The sequence below is a fragment of the Bombus pascuorum genome, chromosome 15 (genome assembly GCF_905332965.1).
Source record: "Bombus pascuorum chromosome 15, iyBomPasc1.1, whole genome shotgun sequence".
NCBI classification, from domain to species: domain Eukaryota; kingdom Metazoa; phylum Arthropoda; class Insecta; order Hymenoptera; family Apidae; genus Bombus; species Bombus pascuorum.
Window position 1 is genome coordinate 1,454,567 of NC_083502.1, and position 21,070 is coordinate 1,475,636.

The following is a 21,070-nucleotide window of genomic DNA, read 5'->3' on the forward strand; positions in this document are numbered from 1 at the left end:
GATTATCTTTCTGGAGAAGAAGCTCTGTTCTCGTTGCAATTTTCGTTCTTTATCTTTGTTAACGTTTTATTATATAAAATATGTCATGCGAGAAATACTATGTGGCAATGTTGTTTTCAAAATAATCGGGACAGGAATATCGGAGATATTTCATTGCATGAAAATCGAGAATATTTATTTCCCCTAAATACAAAATATTCTCTTATCTTCCTGAAAAATAGAATATTTTTATCTTCGTAAAAACTGATGTTTCATTCACTTTCGAAAAGTACGAAACACGATATTTTCTTCGATCATAAATTCTTGTTTGTTCGAAGGGAGTTTGAAATATTTTATTTTATAAAAGTTACGAATATTTATTTATTTTACTTTGAAATAAAATACTTCGATCTCTGCTATATTTTCAGTTTTTTATTCAAATCAGTTCACATGGAAGAAACACCTAAGGAGGAAAATTAAAAATTCGCGAGAGGAATATATGCGATAACACAGCTACGATACCATAACGATAACTGAGAATTTATGTAGTATGTTCGGTGACAAAGATTTGGCCGCCAAGGCTTCATTCTCAACAACGAATTACGCAGGAAATGGTTCGACTGTTACGATCCTATCACGTTTCACGGCTTTTATCACACATATCGTATATCTGAGGTGTAAAATTTTCCCTCCCGTTATTCGTTTCACCTCTCTCTCTATTTTATTTACATATTTAATCTTAATAATAAATAATACAATCACAGTATAACGCCCGTTAGATGAATTAATCGGCTGAATTAATCGGATGGATTAATAAAATATTAATTTGATTTAATATTTAACACATTCGAAACTGATGGCAAAGTATACGTATTAAGACTCGCGATTAGAGTTTCAAGACTTTTAAGACTATCATGACTATCAAGACTTTCAGAACTTCCAATATTTCCAAGACTATCGACACTTCCAAAATTATCAAGACTCAAGACTATCAAGACTTCTAAGACTCTTAAGACTTTCAGGATTATCAAAGTAATTAAGATTTTCAAGACTTCCAAGACTATGAAGACTTTCAGAACTTTCAATATTTCCAAGACTTTCGGGATTCCCAAGATTATCAAGATTTTCAAGACTATCAAGACTTGCAAGACTCTCAAGACTTTCAGGATTATCAAAGTAATTAAGGTTTCCAAAACTTTCACATGAAAACTTTCAGAGCTTCCAATATTTCCAAGACTTTCGGGATTCCCTAGATTATCAAGACTTGCAAGACTCTCAAGACTTGCAAGACTCTCAAGACTTTCTGGATTATCAAGGTAATTAAGATTTTCAAGACTTCCAAGACTATCAAGACTTTTAAGATTATCAAGATTATTAAGACTTTCAAGAGTTCTAAGCTTCGAATAGTTCCAAATATTCAGGCGTTGTATTAGGTTGTCCGAAAAGTATCTTTCTTTTACAGACACGCCTTTTACAACGACGCATCTTTGCACAAACAAGAAACCTAATCTATCGAACGTTGTAATCTTTATCTTGATAGAACAAAGTGGATCATACGTAATTCGATAAAATAATATAAGACTGAAAATGTTATGTATCCTTTATTTTCTTATAAAATGAAAGAAACTTTTCGGACGATTTAATATATTGAGAATATCGAGCGTCCAAAGTTGCGAAAGGATTCAGGAAAGAGATCATCTCGATCCGATAATGCGTTATCGTGTGTACATGGCTTGGTAATCGGGTCGCTGTTTCTAATATCGTTCGCAAAGAAGTCAATCCGGAAAGCATTACGCAAAGACCGCGAACACGCGTTAAAATTTATAAGCTGAAGAAGCTGGGGGCAATCAACGAAATTATACGGAACCTTAAATAAGAAAAAAATGTGGGCAATCTTTCTCCCGTTTTCAAGCGTGGCCGTATTAGATCTATGAAGTATTAAATCATAGTTGAAGATTTCCTGCAGACAAGGCTGTAAGTGCAAAAATAAAAAAATATATTTTTCTATCGTATAATGTCGTACGTGCCAATGGAAATATTCTATATTTAAGTATTTAAGATTTAAGAACAATTTCTATTTGTAAATAATTACTAATAGCGTTGAAATAAAAAAATGTATATAAAACAATGTAAATATCATTAAGCGACAGACATGCTCAATAATTCTTGCTCGGAACATTATGAAGTATACTTCTGTAATAAAGATAAAAAAAAACATTTTCAAAGAATATATTTCTTACTTTTATACAAGTTATTTAGGACCAAATAGGATCGATACTTACAGCGAATGGCATTTATAACTAAGAGCTTTGGCTTTGGGCTTTTAGTTGCATGCAAGCTCTTCTACAAGTACGATCCTTTTCCCGATGAATTTCAACTATGCTAGAGCAGAAAACTAGAGAATTTTCTGAGCCATTTGGATTATTATACGCTTAAGGTCGTATCACAATCGAAGCAAAATGAAATTTTGAAAGTGCTTTTAAGCCAGACAAACTCTTCCTCTCTCCTAAGAAAAATTCGATATTTGCCACTTACGGTGTTGTCTACAAGAAATCTTCGATTATGGTCGTGACTACGTATATGATATACGATATATCTGAGCTGTTTGTTCGAAAATCGAAAATAAATACCACGAAACGAGATGGTACATCCTCGTTACTGCTTTCATCCTGATTATTCCACTTCTAGGTCGTTGTTCAAAACATTTTGCGAGGTAACTTCGTTGGAAGAATGTGCTCGATTATTGTAATTCTTAGCAAATCGATTACACTGGGCTCGTCACAATCGTTGCATCCTGTTATTCTATGCGACATTGCGATAACTTTATCTGCGTCATTTCCGCCCAAGTTCAGCTCCTCATTTTCTTCTAGCATTTCACACGGCGAGAAAGTCTACCTCGTACACTCCTCGTTTTTCATCTACAACCAGCCATTTCCTACCATGTTACTGCACTCTCCTAAACTTGACTTTTTATGAATTCTAATTACATCTAGCTTCGTAATTATGTCCGTGGTTAGCAGAAATCCTACGGAAGTATGTGAACATTCTCCACTTGTTTACGTACAATAATCGTAACATTCAGCTAACAGAACGTTCATATAACGCAGGTTCTTTTTTTTTTTTTTTTTTTTTTCGTGGAGGAAATCTGCACGGGCACCCACCGCCTCTAGGGAGAAGAGCGACGTGGTAGTGTCGGACTCCAACCGACTAAAACCTCCCTATGACCGTCCCTATTGCGACCGAGGGGTGCGCGGGAACCGCTGTGGCGACACACCGGGCCCCCTCACACAATATTCCGCCCGTACTACGTCTCGCCCTCTCCCAGGGGCCGTCCGGATCCCCAACCGGACTGCTTGGTGCCTCCCGGGTATAACGCAGGTTCTACTGTGCTTTTAACGTTGACTATATCTGGCTCGGTTAATCTGGCCGATTTCAAAAGTTAATTTAAAATCGTACACTCGTCGTTATTTCTTTTGATCGTTTAACTTTATCTAAATTGTGTAAATTATCTGATTAATCAGTTTCTCAATTTGTGTTAATATCAGAATTTCTTAGCTTAATGTCAGAATGTGTTAATATCAGAATGAAGTTGGATGAACAAAGTAGGTAACGATGAATGTACAGTTTTAAATTAATTTTCAAAACTGATCATCTAACCGGGCGTGGTATGGTTAGTGTTAAAATAATTATTGAAAATTGACAGAATATATCATTTAGACGATCGTCAGTCAAATATCGTATTTAAATAAAGCATAGTTAGGCATGGCGAATAAAGTTGTAAAAAGTTTGTTTGAGGTCGTTAAAGAAGTTCTTTGAGCTCAGAGAAAATACTTAAAACTTTGCACAAAGGAATTCTCTTTAAAGAGCCCAGGAAAGAAATTCCTTTTTAATGTCCAGCAAAAGCTGCCTCTTTTCTCTAACTATACTTTCATCGCGTATACTTTGTCCGGTCGACTGCCACGTTGCAACACAAAATTACAGTGTTGTTTCCTTCCACCGAAAACAACACCGTAGAACTTTGAAAGCTAAGCGACCAAAAACTTTTCGTTCCTCGGGAAATTACGTGTCATAATTGATTATTATATAAACGACACATCGATCCAAAAGTTACGATCTATGGGTTATAATAATTTTATAATTTTTAAGAGAAATCTAAAATATTAAACATGCGGCTGTTTCGAGAGGAACCAGTCAAGTCATATCGTAATGACGTGATTTCAATCGACGTTTAATTGATTTTTCTAGTATTTCTAGAATTTTTTTTTTAGTATTTCTTATTTTCTTCTCTTTTTGTTTCATGCGTGCGGCCGTGTGATGAATATTATACCGTGCATTGGCTGCATGTCATATCTGACGTTTCCAGGTTACACGCAACGACAGTCAGACAGACAATTACTGAAAAAATTATTGATCGATGGTTCTTCCTTAATCGCTGATTGATTGTTTATTTCGTTATTAAGCCATTGCATATTATATTCTCTAGCGTTTAACCCTCCGTCTGCATACTGACACGTTCAAGTCCATGCTGTCCTTTTTTTACGTTTTTGTGTTTTAAAAAATTCCCCAAAATTCTTGAATACTCTTCCAAGCTTCCAGAAGATCTATCATCTAGTAGTTTTTATTATTACATATTGTATACAGGATCCTGCCGGATAACATATAAAAGCGTGCAGGGCGTGACTCCCTGTAGAAAAATAAGAAAAAAAATATAGAATAAAACTTTTTCATTCTCCGGTTAGTTTACGCGAAAATCGAGTTTGAAAATTGAACGTGGTAGTTACGAACAAGAGGTGGTTCTACGTGTAAATAAGTCAAAAATATAAAATACAATTTTTTCTCAAAACACGTTGTTTCCGAAAAAAAAACTTGAAAATTTACTATACGTGTAGTACTAGATCGATTTTTAACTAAACACGTTCAAGATTTATTTTCTTAAAGATAAAGTCTTAAACGGAAAGATTTTATTTTACATGTCTTGCTTACTTTTGTTTCTACAACGACGCCATATTGATTGTTTACTTCCCAGTTTAAGTTAAATTAACCATGTTCAAGTATACTTTTCAAACTCAATTTTCTCGAAAAGTAAGCCTTTTATTATCAACTAAAATTCTATTCCATGCTTACTTTTCCACAAGAAATCACGTAATGCACGCTTCTACGTGTTATTCGACCAAATCCTGTATATATGTATGTGTGTGTGTATGTGTGAGTATTTTCTAAAAGAAGCAAAAGTTGGACAAAGATATGAGAGAAATAAAAACTTACCTCAAATTAGTGGTCGAAAACGATCCAGTATTCAGATGGAGAATTAAGGAAAGGCAAGAAAAGGTTCACATCTTGCATCTTGTTTTTGACTGCACATTTGCTAACGAATGTGTCAATCTGTGTATTCGTAACTAGCGCTCTTGCGCTATGCCTGCAGCGATAGCTTAACGATGTTGGGGCCAATTTAATTGCATAGAATAAAAGAACACTTGTAGTCCGTGGTTGATGTTCTTTATTACGGAAGAATCGTTTACAACGTTCGTCGGTTGTTGTGTATAAGAGTTTAGAAAAAGACTAGGAAAATTTCAGATGGATGTATTCGACTAAAGACCAGCCTCCATCTGTTTGAAAGCTTCTCTAAGATTGTGAAATCTGCACGAGGAAAACACAATAGAAGTTTTTATCCGTGTACTTGATAAAAAAGTATACTTTGAAATCGATAAAAATCCATAAAATTGCTTCGGACCACTCTGTTATTTCTGATATTAATTTTGTTGCGTATTGATTAAACGAAAGATTCGTTTATTTGGTAGCTAAATGATAAAATAATTCGATGGAGAATCACTTCCTTATTCAGGCAAACGAACGCATAATTATATTTCGAGATAACATCCGCTCAAACGAAGTGATATATTATTTTAATAAACATTTTCCAGGTTGGCCCATTCTTCCACCTGTACGTTCACATTCCTTTGTTTTTCTCTCTGTCTCTATCTTCAAAACATTTCTCTCACTCAGTCCAGACTGCTGGATTTTATTGAGATAAAAGAGTACAAAGCTCCGATGACTTTCAACACACATTTTATCGCGCGTCCCTTCGCTATAACTGCACCCGCGTGTACATGTTACGTGTCTCCTTCTCGAGAAGGAACTCGCACGCTTTTAGGAGGAAAACAATAAAAACAAATCATTCGTGCCAACTCTCGCGAAAAGGAACTAACATTACGGTACAGTAAAGTTGTCGCTGTTACGAAGGCAAACACTTCACTAGGACGCCTCTAGAAAGCATCTAATCGTGAGAAATGGAAACTTCCAAAGATTATAGCTCTCAACTTTGAATTTAAACAACGAATTAGTAATGTCTGAACGTTTATGGAAATTTACATCTTTTTATCACCATTCGTATCCAAATTGTAAATTCATATTTTAATATCAATACCTAAATCAAGTTCAGAAAATAATCCAAACGATCAAATGAAAATTAAATGAAAAAAGAAAAAGTTGTAACATAAGATTGATTGAGACGAAATATCGAATATTATCACGAATGTTCAATTTGGCCAACTAGCTGGCAATCTCCTTTCGTCGCTTTTGCGGCTTTGTGACAAACTATACATATAATTGCTATTGAAACAGCACGAAGAAACTGCACGACTTCCGAGTTCTAATTAGAATTCAAAGTTCCGCTATCCATATAGATCTTAGAACTCGTATGTGGCCTGATGATGACTATGATAAATCGGCTAATTGGTTGTTAACCCTAATAACAACGCGATATTACGTTTCCCTCGGAGGTTTTAAAGATGATAATTTGTCACGCTATTCGCATATATTTAGCAAATTTCCAAGTTTAATTTTCTCGCAAATGGAGCTACAAATGGAAAAATTTTATTCTACGTTCCGATTTATTTATTTTTTTCTTTAATATAAGAATAACCTCCATACCAATTATCATCTCTTATAAGCTTCGCTTTATGAATATACAATGCAATTAAATTCATTTAACGTTGTTCCATTATTAGTGGATTAAAATATTAAAATTTAATCGATAGTGATTTGATCTTATTTCAGCCTCTGCTGCCTAGAAATGCGTTTGATTTACGATTTTCTATTTCTCATTCCTTTGTACTTTTTATATGTACTTAAAACGGTAGTCGTAGAACTTAACGTACGATTCTTTACTTAAGTCCACGTATTAACTAGTCAACTGCATTCGACGTGTATACTCGTCGTGTAAAATAAAGAAATACCATTTACTATAAAAACTCAAAATTTTAGTAAAAGATAATGTTGAGATATGTATAATTTTCCGTGCTGGACTGGGTTAAATGCGTATTAGAGTTACTTGTGTGTGAGTATCGGTGTGTGGATACATGTGTGTAAGCGTCGAAGAGCGTCCAGGCTTTTGTTAGGACAAATGACGATCGGCGGGAGTTTAGAAGCATCTGGGAAGAGAGTCGGTTAACGGTCGTGTGTGGAAAAAGTGCGAATCGACGCGCGCAAGTGTGAATCGATGAATATATGAGAAATCCTTCTTGTAATAAATATATTATTATTTTAATATTAGACCTCAGTGTATATTCAATGTTCCTGTAATATTATTTCGGCACCAAAGATCCACAATTCTTAACAGATAATATAAATGACATTTAGCGGTATGTTTCCTTTATACCTCTAGTAAAACTGTTATGTATTTTATAAAAAAAATTTTTATTGCTGGATTATTCTCTTTGGTGTATCGGTTATTCGTGTAATGTATCGCTTTGTATAAATTGAGTTCTCCATTTTCCCCAATGAATCGCCATTTGTGTACTTTATTGCGTATATCTGCTATTCTCCGATTTGTTTTGTCTATTTTATTTTATTATTTTTTGGCAATTTTTTAATTTTTACTAGCTATACCTTTTTCAACAATAAATTGTTAATTTTTATCAAATAAAAATGTGATACTTCCTTGTTTTGCGTTACATTTTTGTAAAATTTGTAATACGAGCGATTGACCTGCGTTCGACGTATATACTCGTCATTGTTTGATTTAACTACGCACGTAAGGAATTTTCAAAGTTAGATTTAGCTAAATTAAAAATTGTTCAACTGGTTAAATCTTAAACTTTCTCAGTAAAGCTATTTCGTGATATTCTTCGTTCCTAACTTTCGAAAAATTAATTCCTCCTCTCATACTTGTTTTTTTTTTATTTGCAGTAATCGTTCGTTGTATTTCGCGAAACACCGACTGAAGTACCACCTTCGACTGTGATATATCGTGACTGTGAAATACCCGGTTGAAGAATGCAACCTCAGGCGGGTTTCGATCGATGAAAAGTAGAATTCTCTGCCGGCTATTATGTTCACGAGGTTCAAGATGCCGGTGACTGGCGATGGGGCTTTCATTAACCGCGGCGCGCTCCCTGAGGAGGATTCGTCGGTGTAACAGGAAATGTGACATGCTGTCGTTAACCAACTATGAGCTCCAGAAAGCACACATCAGCGAAAAGTAAGTAGAATTTGTAATTGAAAATCTGTTTTATCGTTCGTTAAGTGCAGACGTAGAAACTTTCTATCCTTCTTTTTTTCCTTTTTTTAAATAAGTTTTAATTACATATTACGCGATACGATGATCATACATTTAAACATCAATATCTTCTCTTCTTCCTTTTTTTTTTTTTTTTTTAATAAATTTTACCTTGGTATTACGCAATACGACGTTCATACATACAAATATACATACATATGGGCATAAGAAAAAAGTACTAGCATGTAAAGTAGAAAATGCAAGAAGAAAATTGAAGATTCTTTTTTCTTTTAAATTGAAATTTCACAAGAGTGATTCTGAAAATGAATAATGCATAATATCATGCAACGACCATGCCACATTTTGATCTACTGTAACATACAGATGAAAGATAAAAGCGCACAGTTCCTCTTATTAACCACTTAGCTATTTCTGACGGGTATACTCGTCACGATGAAATGACAGTATCTTATGTTATGACGAGTATATTCGTCATGCGTAAAAAGCAGTTATAATTTGTTGTTCGAATTGGAATTTTAGTGAAAACTAAAATATGTTCGTACATTTTAAGATGCTTCGAATATTTAGTGTCCAAGACGAAATGAAACGAACAAATAAAAAAATATAAATAATTATTATGAAAAATCTATATATGGTGTGAACAATGCGACACATTTTAGATACGCGCTTTTCAAAGAGGTCGTAACAGCTATCTGAATAAGAATAACTAGAATTTTATTTTACTTCCTTCAAAAGTTCATTCTGTTATTTTATATCTTTAAATATATCATCGTATAAGTATAATACCGAATGAACGCGAAAGTTTCGACAGATTTCCAGTAAATGGCGCTGCGATCGTTATTGTTTCGATGAAACAATGGACGATCTTGTCGAAGTGTTATGTATCGCTGGCAACGTGACACAGTCAGCTGTCATAGGGAACAGACAATCGACTTGATCGAGCAAAATCGTATTCCTTTAAAAATAAAATTGAAAATACCAACGGTGGATGCTCTGTTTGCATGTCATAATGACGTAGTATGACTTTCATAAGCCAACAAATATTACCAACGTCTTGAAAGGTACTTTGCGATACAATAAAATGACATTATTCGAACGTCCAGCTATTTGAATTTTCCATCTACCTAAATATTTTTAATCATTTTCATACAATAAACGTGTATTTTCTATATAAAAATTCCGGTTTCATATTTACATACCTGATAAATATCGTGGCATACATTATAATATTTAGTATATTTTTTTCGTTGTTTTGATATAAATGACGATTGATTAGCTTCGCAAGAATTAACGAAAATTAATATCTCCTTGTAAAATTGCAATTTCTCGAAAACGATCACAACAACGAGTTACGTTAAACAAATAACTGCGTTCGACAAGTATACATGTGGAACAAAAACTTTATTTCGATGCGTTCGACGAGTATACTCACGGGAGGTTTCTAAAATTAAATTCCGCAATTAACTGGTTAAAGTTTAAACGAAATTTGAAATCTTTGGATAATCGAGTCTTGGTAGTTGACTAATCAGGTGACAAAGTAGTGAATAAATAAACGATCAGTTTACGCATCGATCATATTGTTACACTGTTAAACGATTATGATAATTAGGTGATCTGGTTAAATAATTAATGACATCGATCGGTTCATTTGATAGCGGCCGAGAGAAATTTATAGAGACGACACCAGATAAATTTCCGTATCCCGTAACTCTGGCTGGATTATACTTGCCAAACAGAAGGAGATTATTATCGCTATGCTTCAGCATAATACGGCTAACCTGTGCACGGTAATCCTTGTAGTATTTAGATGTCGATGACAGTAACAATTTTCCAAAGAAACGTCACTCGAAAATCTCTTAAGCTACTTAATTATCATAATCGTTGATGGAAAATTTGAAGATGTAAAAATGCATAGAATGTGATGTATGTAAAAAACATACATGTATAGTAGTTGTACTATTTTATTAAAAGTACAGTACAAAATAATATAGGGTATCCCATTTCCCCGGCAAACATTGTCAGTATGTATATTTATAGGTTAGGATAAGGAAAAAGATGTCATATAAACGTACGTCATTGGAAAGATTGTTAAAGAGTTGCAAAGAAAGAACAATATACGAAATGAGGGGTAACGAAAGCAGTACATCAGGGATATTTACATCTAACAGTAACCAAAACTATCAGTATCTGATCTAACGTTTCTACGCCTCCATCTGTAACATCATTCCAAAATGTTTACCATTCCTGTCGATACAAGATTGGTAGCGGCAAAGAATTGAATTTGTTACTCTTTGAAACTCTCGAGAGTTAGCTTAAGCTTGAAGTTTATTGTTCGTTGAAGTTGGAATATAGTACTCGTTGTATTACAGTACTGCAAGTATGATAAAGTAATATATATAGTACTTTCTATGGTACTGGTCGTTTTACGTTACAAAAGTACAGCAGAGTAATGCAGTAGTTTATATGTACAGTACTTATGTATTTATATATATAGTACTGGGTACGATCATTTTTTACCTAGATTCCACTTCTAAAGGATACAGCAGGATCTTCGAGGCGCTGAGGTAGAGCATGATTGAAAAAAGATTGGGAAACATGTACTGTACTAACTCGTACACAGAAAGAATAACTGAAAAGAAGAAGAAGTTATTTATTAATAATCAAACTATTTATAAATAACTGTCGATGCATGATCACCATGAATATATCGATAAGTAGTTTCCTATGGCCTTAGGCTCTTCGATCCAGCTTCTCTGTAACAAAATTATAAAAAGATGAAAATAAGTGTAAAAAAAGAATAAGCTTTTACTTTGCCGAGTAACAACGTTGTAACTTGCGCGCGGTAAAGTGTGCCGGGTTTCCAAGTGTTAGGAAATTTCTCAACAGTGAACAATCCCTATGGACGTAATTCATTAATCACGCCAACTATTTTGTAGAAAATGATAGAGCAAGTTGATTTACATTCGCGATACGATCGATTAATTGAACTTTGTGAGAGTTCTAAAAATTAGGATTGGGATACTGAAGGTCTCGAGACTCCTGAGAATTGAAAAGATTTTGTACGACGGGAACTGCAAACTGAATGTATTTAAACGCCAATGTTCTTAAAATCTTCCATTCAATCGTACTAAAGAGATAAAAATGGAAGCTGCTTTCGGTGGCAAGTGACACCTGTGGTTAAAACGTTGAAATGAACCATAAAACAGGAGTTTGATATTTGGATATCGCACGGAGAATAAGCTCCTGGGCGGAGCCAATTCAAAGAACCTACTCTGTTTCAAGTGGCCGTGAAAAAAGAAGGTGTCGAACGTCTTGGTCGTAGGTCGATCTCCGTGAATTTGCTGCCGAATGTCGTTCTATGGAAACTCTTTACACGCCTGTTGGCACCGAGCCGAATGAGGCGCGTAACTGTCCTGAACAATCCAACTCCTGACCGTACAGAGAAACGTTGTAGAATTCACCCCATTAAATTGTAACTCTAAGTAGTTACAAGTGCAATTTGAAGATAAGCGACTATACCAACCTGAGACTATATTTAGAAATTGTCAACTGGTTTTCAATGAGAATCCTCTTTTTGTTATTGCATTTACAATTCCGCTTTAGTCGTGAATTAATTAGAAGCTAAATAATATTGTACGCATTATATAAAACGTGTGGAAACTTCATTAGCACTGTAATGAGGCTATATGTTGGTTGAATTGAAACTTGAAAATGTATACAGGGTGGACCAACTAAATGAAATCACCTAAGTAGCTGCACTACTTAGTGTCGTGTAAGAAAACTACCCAGGAGAAAATTGCACTGCTTCAAGGGGCGTAACATAGTACTCAAAGTAGATTTTTCTTTCTAGCGATTGTTTCATTATGAAATTTCAGTATCATTCGAATTATTTAATTTTGAGATATTCGCTTCTAAATTTCGAACTTGGTAAAAATTTACGCGTCATTTCAATTCACACCCAGCATACTAATTCGTGTATACGCATTCAAACGTAAACATTGTTAGCATTCGAAAATATTTCCACAGTTGCGATCGTCCAGTGCCTTATCGCTTGTAATAGGAGCCGATGTTTATGTTTGGACATAAACGTGAGAGTCGGTGTGCTGCGTAACCTGAGATATCACGTAAAATTTTAATACATTCAAACGCAAATATATGAGAAGCATAGGATCGGAAGGACCATAGTTCTATAGGTCGTTGAATTTATTTTTCCATACTCTAGGAAAATATCCAAACACAAATATAGGCTTATTGACAAAAAGATATCAGTGATCTTCGGATCTTGTAAAAAGAAACGATCACTAAGGAAACCAATTTCCAATATTACGTGTGCTGCTTCAAACAGTGCATGTTTCTCCTGAGAAAAATTTTTATACGACGATACAAATAATGGAGATATTTGGGTGATCTTATTTAACTGGTTCATTCTGTACGGAAGTTACAAGATATTTATAAGAAGCATAAAGACATGTTCGTGAGGATCAGCAAAATATTCGAACAGTCGATTATTCGTTATATTGACGAGCTACGATCGTGTAATGACACTATCTTTAACATTAATTGTACCTTTAAGGCTACTATTTGCACCGTGTATACTAATTTTCCACTAAGTGTACGTTTGCAATAAATATCTTGTGGCTTCTATGTATACTCGTACATGTACATTTTCAGAATTAACCTCAAATTTTACTATTACATAAACACGATAGCTGCGTTACAAAGCCAGCAAAATTTCGAAAAGTTTTCTACAATGCACATAATATATTCCATAAAACAGATCCGTAACAAGTATTCGAATACTTTCGTTAGCCAGTGTGTGTATTTCCACTAGTTAGCTGTTAAGATGGTCGAAGAGGCTGTATGGAGTGTAATCGATCCAAAGGTACCAATGCTTCATCACAGGTCAATAGTCTCTATTTCCTCGGGCAGTGTACCCTTGAGATTGTCTCTATGCGATAGTTGACTCGTGTTCAACCGTATTATTCGCTGGTAAATCGGTTGGGATTGTCACGATTCCTCGTCGGATCACTGCATCTAACTCGCTTGCAGTCACTTGTAAAACAAACCGAAAGATCAGACATCGTCTGCGCAGAGTGCGATATTTATGCTGAATTCATATTTTTATGGGTGTGACGTAAAAAGTGAATGCTGGATAGAAATTTCTTTTACCTATTGAATTGTGAACGTAACAAATACTACGCTTTGAGTATTTCCTATGTTCACGCGTACTATCCGCAGTTTGCTTGTCGTATCGGTAGAATAAATAGAAGTTTGTTCGCTTAGTAGTGAGAAATAAAGCAGAGTAATCGATTGCAGTTTCTCAATTTAATCCAGAAACTAGAAGCCAATAATTGCTGTAAATAGACCGTATGCCGTGCAGGTGAATAAATAAAATAGCATATAAAAATATGAGGCACCATGCAAGAGTTTTAAATTACGCTGTGTTACCATCGGAGACTTTTTGACCGATAAATTACCAATTAATGATATTAACGGATCGATAAGCGAAGAATTGCAGATCATACCTGCTGCCCTCTTTTACAATTTTACTTTAAACGATTAAATGGCTTCCGATTCGTTTCAAAATTTAGCAAATCGCGATATTGGTAAATTGACAAGTAACAAGGTCATCGATCATAAATTTCAGATTTCTTCCTGCGTAAGCTTATCAGTTCATCAGGTAACTGCATTAATTTCTTAGGTAGTTTAATTAGCCGTTCAGATAACTTCGTTAAGTACTCATATAGAGCTGCCATAAGTTTATTAGCTAGGTTAGATAGAGCTATCCAATAGTTCTATCAGCACAGTGAATGGTTATATTAGGTTATTAGATAAATTACATTAACTCCTTAAATAACTTCATCTATTATTTGATAATATTCTATTTCGTTTTTTTTATGCTGTTTTGTTCTTTTTAAATCTAAAAATTTTTATTTATAAACAAAATATTTTTGTTCGTAACAGCGATATTTTCAATTTTTGCTTAATACTCGAAATAATAAAGATATTCTATATTGAGAAAAGAGTTTATAGGACAATCTTTCCTGTTATATCGTTATTAGTCGTTATTGAATTACATTAATCGATACGCGTGCCTGTCAAAGAAAAACGTTTAAGAAGAACACGATTTTAAGGGTACTCTCGGTTCTTTTCTTTCGCGCAGTTTTGAATTTCCCGCCAATTGCTTTGAAACAACGACGTCATTATTTTAATAATTTCTTAAAATAAAGAAACACTTTTCACGGACGTTTTCACAATACAGAGAAACATTAATAACAGTTTCGTCGTGTTTGTTTCGGCCTTTTGTAGTTGGTCCACTAAAGAGGACCTACGAAACTTATATTCAGCACTTGCATTCAGAGATTGCTTATTCACTTTAGCCAGGTCGGAACGGATATCCATCTGTCGGAACTAGCGCAACTACGACACCAAGGTGGAACATTCAGACTTCACATGTTAAAATCCTCCGTTTTCTCCTCTTTTGCGATGTCAATTCTCGCTTCAAAGTGTTTACACTTTGAAGTTCTGTAGTTAACATTTTAATTAAACGCTTTTGTTAATTGAACGTGAAACCTGATGAATTAATTGAAACAGATAAAAGTACTTCGAAGGGAATTTCAAGATAGAGGAACGCCCCCGTTGAATCTATTAGGAACAACTATTAAAGCGTTTCGCTTATCTTCAACCTTTTCACTTTAACCCAATGTCGCATTGGCGCCACGCTTGTGTTAAAAATTAGTCGAACTCTGCCCCTGACTAACGACTAACCTGTTCTCGCTAAAACTCCGTCGACGAAACAGCAAATAGCCTGTAAATCAGTATAACATTGGTATTAAACTTTGATCTCTAAATATCAAAATAAATAATATTATGTAATATTATGGAAATGTAATATTTGTATAATATCATATAAATACACCACGTACGTTTTATATGTATGAAAAAAATGGCGTGGGAACGAAAGAGAGTTAGAGATACGCGGTCAAAAAAGGAATAAAACACGTATATAAAAAGATGAGGTGGTGTTTGATGTAAGGTGCCCAAGAAATACTCTCGATGTTCAACAATATAATTTATTTAACAATCAACAGTCAACAACCAACAATCAACGATCCTCGCTTCTCGACTATGTTTGCTTCGCTGTTATTCTTGACCCTTCGCACTTCGCTGCTCGAAACCGAATGAATTCTTTGGACAGATTCGTTTCCTTTGTTGCCCCTCGATATCCCCACTCCACACGCGATCGTTAGACGTCCGCGACTGTTGCCGCGTACGCATTCTTCCGAATATTCGACGGAAGGACCGTAGGGATATCGGTAGCACACTAGGCATGTCGACCTTATGCTTTGATGATATTATGCTTTGTGTCGCGAAGCCGTCGGATAATTCCGTCGTCGAGTACCGCCACAAAGATATATAAATATATAAATTTTGCTCTTTTTAAATAACTCAGATTTAACGTCTTGGGTGTTCGAAGGGTTCACTTGATATTCCATAAATACACAAACATTCATAGTGTACCTGTAGCTTGTTTAAAAAGTTGATCGAGTTAAATCGACTTTGAGTTTGATCGAAAAAACTGTTCGATACGATGCTTTATATTTTGCGTCGGGTGTGGTCGAAGGTGTGCCTTGTTTGTTTCCCGTGATTGGTTGAGCTGTCGAATTTGTATTTCGGTTAAAGTGGAATGCAGAGTGTGCTGACCAGCAATGGGAAGCGAAGGTTTAACCGCTGGTGAGTGATGAGTTGACGAATAAAGTCATAAAATCACTAGACCTATATAAATCATGTTATGTCGACCGTTGGATAGTGTGTTTTAGACATTTGTTAGTCTATTAAATTTCCAATTATTAAATTCATTAGATCGTAAAATATAAATTTTCTTTTATTAAAACAAATATGCTTTTGCTTTTTTTTTAAAGTAATTTTATTAACCAAAATATCGTATCGCTGGTATTAATACATCTTTACCATCAGCATATAATATTCCTAGGGAATTTTTCGATCATTTTTATCGATAAAGCAATTATTTAATCGATGGATATGAGACATCGTTCTTCTAAAATTTGAATTTGGCGGCTAGTTAAATTTCGTTATATCATCGTTTACCAGGCATTGGTGCGCCAAGTTCACACTTTAGCACATCTTACTAGGACCGGCCAAATTAATTAATCAACTTCTCAATTTTTGTTAATATAAAAATTTACATAAAGTTAGATGAACGACGGAAATAACAATGAAATTTTAAATGAAATTTTGAAACCGGTCATTGGACCGAGCCTGGTAAGGTTAGTATTAAAGAAGCGTAATAAAAGATATTTCGTGTTTACCGACATAACATAAGTCAACGTATTACGATTATATTATTTTCCTTATCATTATTATTATTTTTTTAGAATAATAGATACTCCTGTTCTTATTAGTAAATTCTTCGTTTAAAAATAGAGCGATTAATTATTATTGTTGGTAATAAACATGTCAGACTTTAATATTCATTCGCATTGAAAGGGTGTTGCAACGAGGCCACAGGATAGATATTATTATGTCGGCAGTTTTCCATTAGCCACGAGCATGATCCTTTCTCAAGATGATATTTTTAATGTGTACGAAGAGAATAACTATCGCTCGGCGTGGCTTATGGGCGCTTACGCGTGCGAGGATGAAACAATATCGGAAAATTATTTATAGCCTGAATAAGGAGAACTAATGCAAAGCTATCGACGTGCAACCATGCCACTTAATAATAAACCGTGTTATACAGGTACAAATATTGTAGATATTCACCGTTCATCACTGGAACACAGTTAAGCTTCAGTTTCAGACTGTTCAGATAATATCGTTAATCGAACGAAGAGAGTCTGATATTATAGTGGAATTATTAACATGGATATACATGCTTGCGAAAGTATTCAAACACTTGCCATGGAAAACTTTCGTGTATACAGGATGAGTCACCTAAGAGTCATCTATGCTGAAAAATAGTTAATACTATTAACCACTTATTTTTTGCGATCTCATTGTACCTAAAATGTGACACAAAAAGTAAGGAATGACGTGTATACTCGTTAAATACAGGGTATATGTGAACTGTTGTTATATAGTATTAAGTTATCATGAAATGACTGTCTTATTATGGGGCTCGTCATAACACAGAATATTGCCATTTCTTCATAACGAGTATACTCGTCAACAACAGCTAACTGGTTAATTATAGGAGGAAAAACGCAAGGCACTATTTTTCTGTCTGTTCTCCTTGTCTTTCATACGACAACTTTTACAAAATAAATGTTAAAGTATCTACCGAACTAATAGTTTTTCGACGTAAGTAGGTTAATAACTTTTTTTTTTATAGAGAATCTGGAGCTGTATCGATCAACATATTAAACAATATATGATTCGATTAAAGAAAAAAGATGATAGGGAAACTAATAACATCAGAATATGGTGAAACCATTCGACTTTTATGCGAAATACTTTTTCGACGTAATTAATAGGTAGGACGAAATATATTTCAGCTCAAAATAAAGTTTCAGGTTAGGTAAATCCTATATATCGTGTGTATTATGTAAAACATTTTAAAATTTCCTTAGAAGAGAAACACGACTGCTATACATGTATTGTACTCATACACACATATAGATATAGGACACTGAAGGGTTATATAAAATAGTCGATTTGAAGTTTTAAGATAACTCGAAATTTGTAATAATTTCTTTCTTACCATTATCGGAAATATGGTATCCGTTACGCGCAAAAGACTGAGCCAAATTGATAATCCATGATGGAACGTTGTGCGCTCCAGTTATATTAATTATCGATTCATGATAACACTGTCATTACGAGCGTCTAGGTACGCGTAAACACACCGATAAGTATAGCGGCGTGGGCATAAATTGAAAACGCTAATTAAACTTGATATTTGTTGGCATTGTTTACGGTTAGACATAGGAAATAATTAATTATGAGTACACTCCATTTAGCGTTACATTGTCGCGTGTAGCACGCGATAGAAAATTATCAAAAATATGTATGTGATAAATTATTTATACTCTTATTCTTACTTCTTATAACTACATAATATGTACACACATATGTATATATGATATATGTGTGGTTATATATATCTAGTATACATACTAATTAAAAATGAGTTAAATAATATAAATAATATATATATATATATAAAGAAAAAAATATAATATAAACACAATAACAATACAATATACTAACTAAAGAGCTCAATGTAAGAATATAAATATAGTGTAAGAAGTTAGAAATAAGAATATAAAAATCTTCTTGTAACAGGTTATGGACCTAAAGTACAAGTAAATTATTAATATACAATATCTGTTTAAATTTTTCAATAAAACTTTAAAAGACCTATATAATATATAATATTTATATATTTATATTTATATATTATATAGGTCTTTATATAATATATATAAATATTATAATAGGTTTATATAATATTTTTTGGCTTGACTATCTGCTCATATCGTACACTAGCAATGTTTGGCCATTAAACCTGGAACACTCTCCCTTTCTCTCTCTCTTTCTGCTATTCTCAATATCAATTCCACTGTCGCTATCTGTAGTAGCAATTATAAATCAGTAAAGGAAAAGAGAATTATATGTCATGGAAGATTCGCTCCATTTTCCATGGTTGTGTGACGGAAATTTACATATACGAAAAATGAGACTTGTTTACCTAACCCAACACGTCCGTAGATGTTTATCAGTGTCGATGTCGTATATTAAAATCATAATTCATTCCTCATCGAGCTGCTACGGTGTATTCGCGTAACGAAGATTCGTAGCAACAAATCACAACGTATTTCGCCGTAACAGTCCAAAGCGTTTCCTGACGAATTCATCTGCAGTGTAAACACGTTATGTTATACGATGGAGATATGAGTCTTCCTCGACAAACAAGTCTACGGTGCTTCTCGGTTTACTCTCGATCGCGCTCTGCTTCTTGCTGTTAAATGAGACGTAGATATGCAACATATAGTATGAAAACTCGTCGTGTCCAGTTTAGAAAAATATCGAGGTATTCGTTGAAATCTTTTTTTTCACAGGACCGTAGATTTATTTAAATAAAGTTACTTAAATACGTGATAGATTGATGACACTGATTTGCCGTAGTGTCACGTTGCATTGATCGCAAGTGGCGTCATCTTCTTAATCAATTGGCTATTGCAATCTCTTTGAAAACTTTGAAAAGTATGTACCTAAAATGTGTTGCAAAAATTAAGCAATGACGAGTACACTCGTCAAACACAGAGTATGCGTGGCTGTTATAATATAGAATTAAGTTGTAACGAAATGTCCGCTTATTTTATTTTAATTTATTATTTTTTTTATTTTATTATTTATTTTTTAATTTTATTACCGACAGGGCTCGTCGTAACACAAAATATTGCCATTTCTCCATGACGAGTATACGCGTCAAAACAACTAACTGGTTAACATAGATGAGATATGGTATGCACAAATGACAAATATACATATACTAATCCAAGCGAGCTATGACAATCTTGTCCGAGAGTAACGTAAAATAAAAATACTAAATCTTTTTTGGGACCGTCCATTTGCTTGAAGAAATTCTTTCAGATTTGACCAACGCTACATTTATAGCTATGCTATAAATCATAACAGCAAAAGATATTATCATTAACACTAAACCTTACGAGGCCCTGTTTCAAAATTTAATTTAAAATTGTACATTCATCGGTATTTTTTTTGTTCGTCTAATTTCATGTAAAATTTTATATTAACAAAAATTGAGAAATTGATTAATCAGATAATATAAAACTGTAAAGTTAGTGTTAAAGATGGCGTGCAAATCTATCACTGTGATCGCAGAATCATGATTACGATCGATATTTGACTCTGTTCACGACCGTGATCGTGATTTTTTCATCTCGAGTGAACTCGATCATCGTGATCGTAATTCTTGATCTTGATCGAATTATTCCTTACGAAATACTTCCATGTAGCTGGTATAAAAATATCTGCGTATGATGCAACTTCAAGACCACGCTACGTTTTTTGCATATAACGTAAATCGTATTTTATTCGACATTGAAAACGAAAAATAATTTTCAATTTTCTTTGCTTCGTTTCTCATATTGGAATTTTAAAAAATAAAATACTATTTTTTCCTGGCGATCTTAAAATCCTAATATTCATTCGATATAGTCGATACAAAATATACAGCTTACGTGATGCGTGGAAAGAAGCAGTTACGTTCTCGTCAATCAGAAGCAATCGCGAAGAATCACAAATTACAAGAAGAATAAGCCTGATTGCGAACGGACTTGATCGAATCACTCGTGATCGCGTGTAGCAGTTCATGTCATTTCTAGTTGTCACTACACTGAAGAACCACCCTGCTTTTCTACCATTCCGATTTCACTGTATCCGAGACCAGTCGAACTGACTTCAGCCTTTCGAACATCGGTATTAATATGAAAAACTGCCGCATCTAACGTTTGTTTCCATTTGAAACGTTGCCACGTCTACCATATGTCAAAACTTACCTTATGCTGCAGGGATACCAACAATTAA

The 21,070-nt window shown here is 34.1% G+C and overlaps 1 protein-coding gene across 9 annotated transcripts in view; it reads left to right on the plus strand.

Moving 5' to 3' along the window:
• Window positions 1–21,070, plus strand: part of LOC132914527 (muscarinic acetylcholine receptor DM1) — a 45,476-nt gene that overhangs the window by 10,516 nt on the left and 13,890 nt on the right. For 8 of the 9 annotated variants that reach the window (XM_060973716.1, XM_060973713.1, XM_060973711.1 and 5 more), the window contains one exon: window positions 8,167–8,458. The gene's annotated coding sequence lies outside the window, so the exon portion shown is untranslated. Of the gene's footprint in view, window positions 1–1,131; window positions 1,156–8,166; window positions 8,459–21,070 lie in introns of those variants that run through there. The other variant, XM_060973720.1, reaches the window with a different exon arrangement.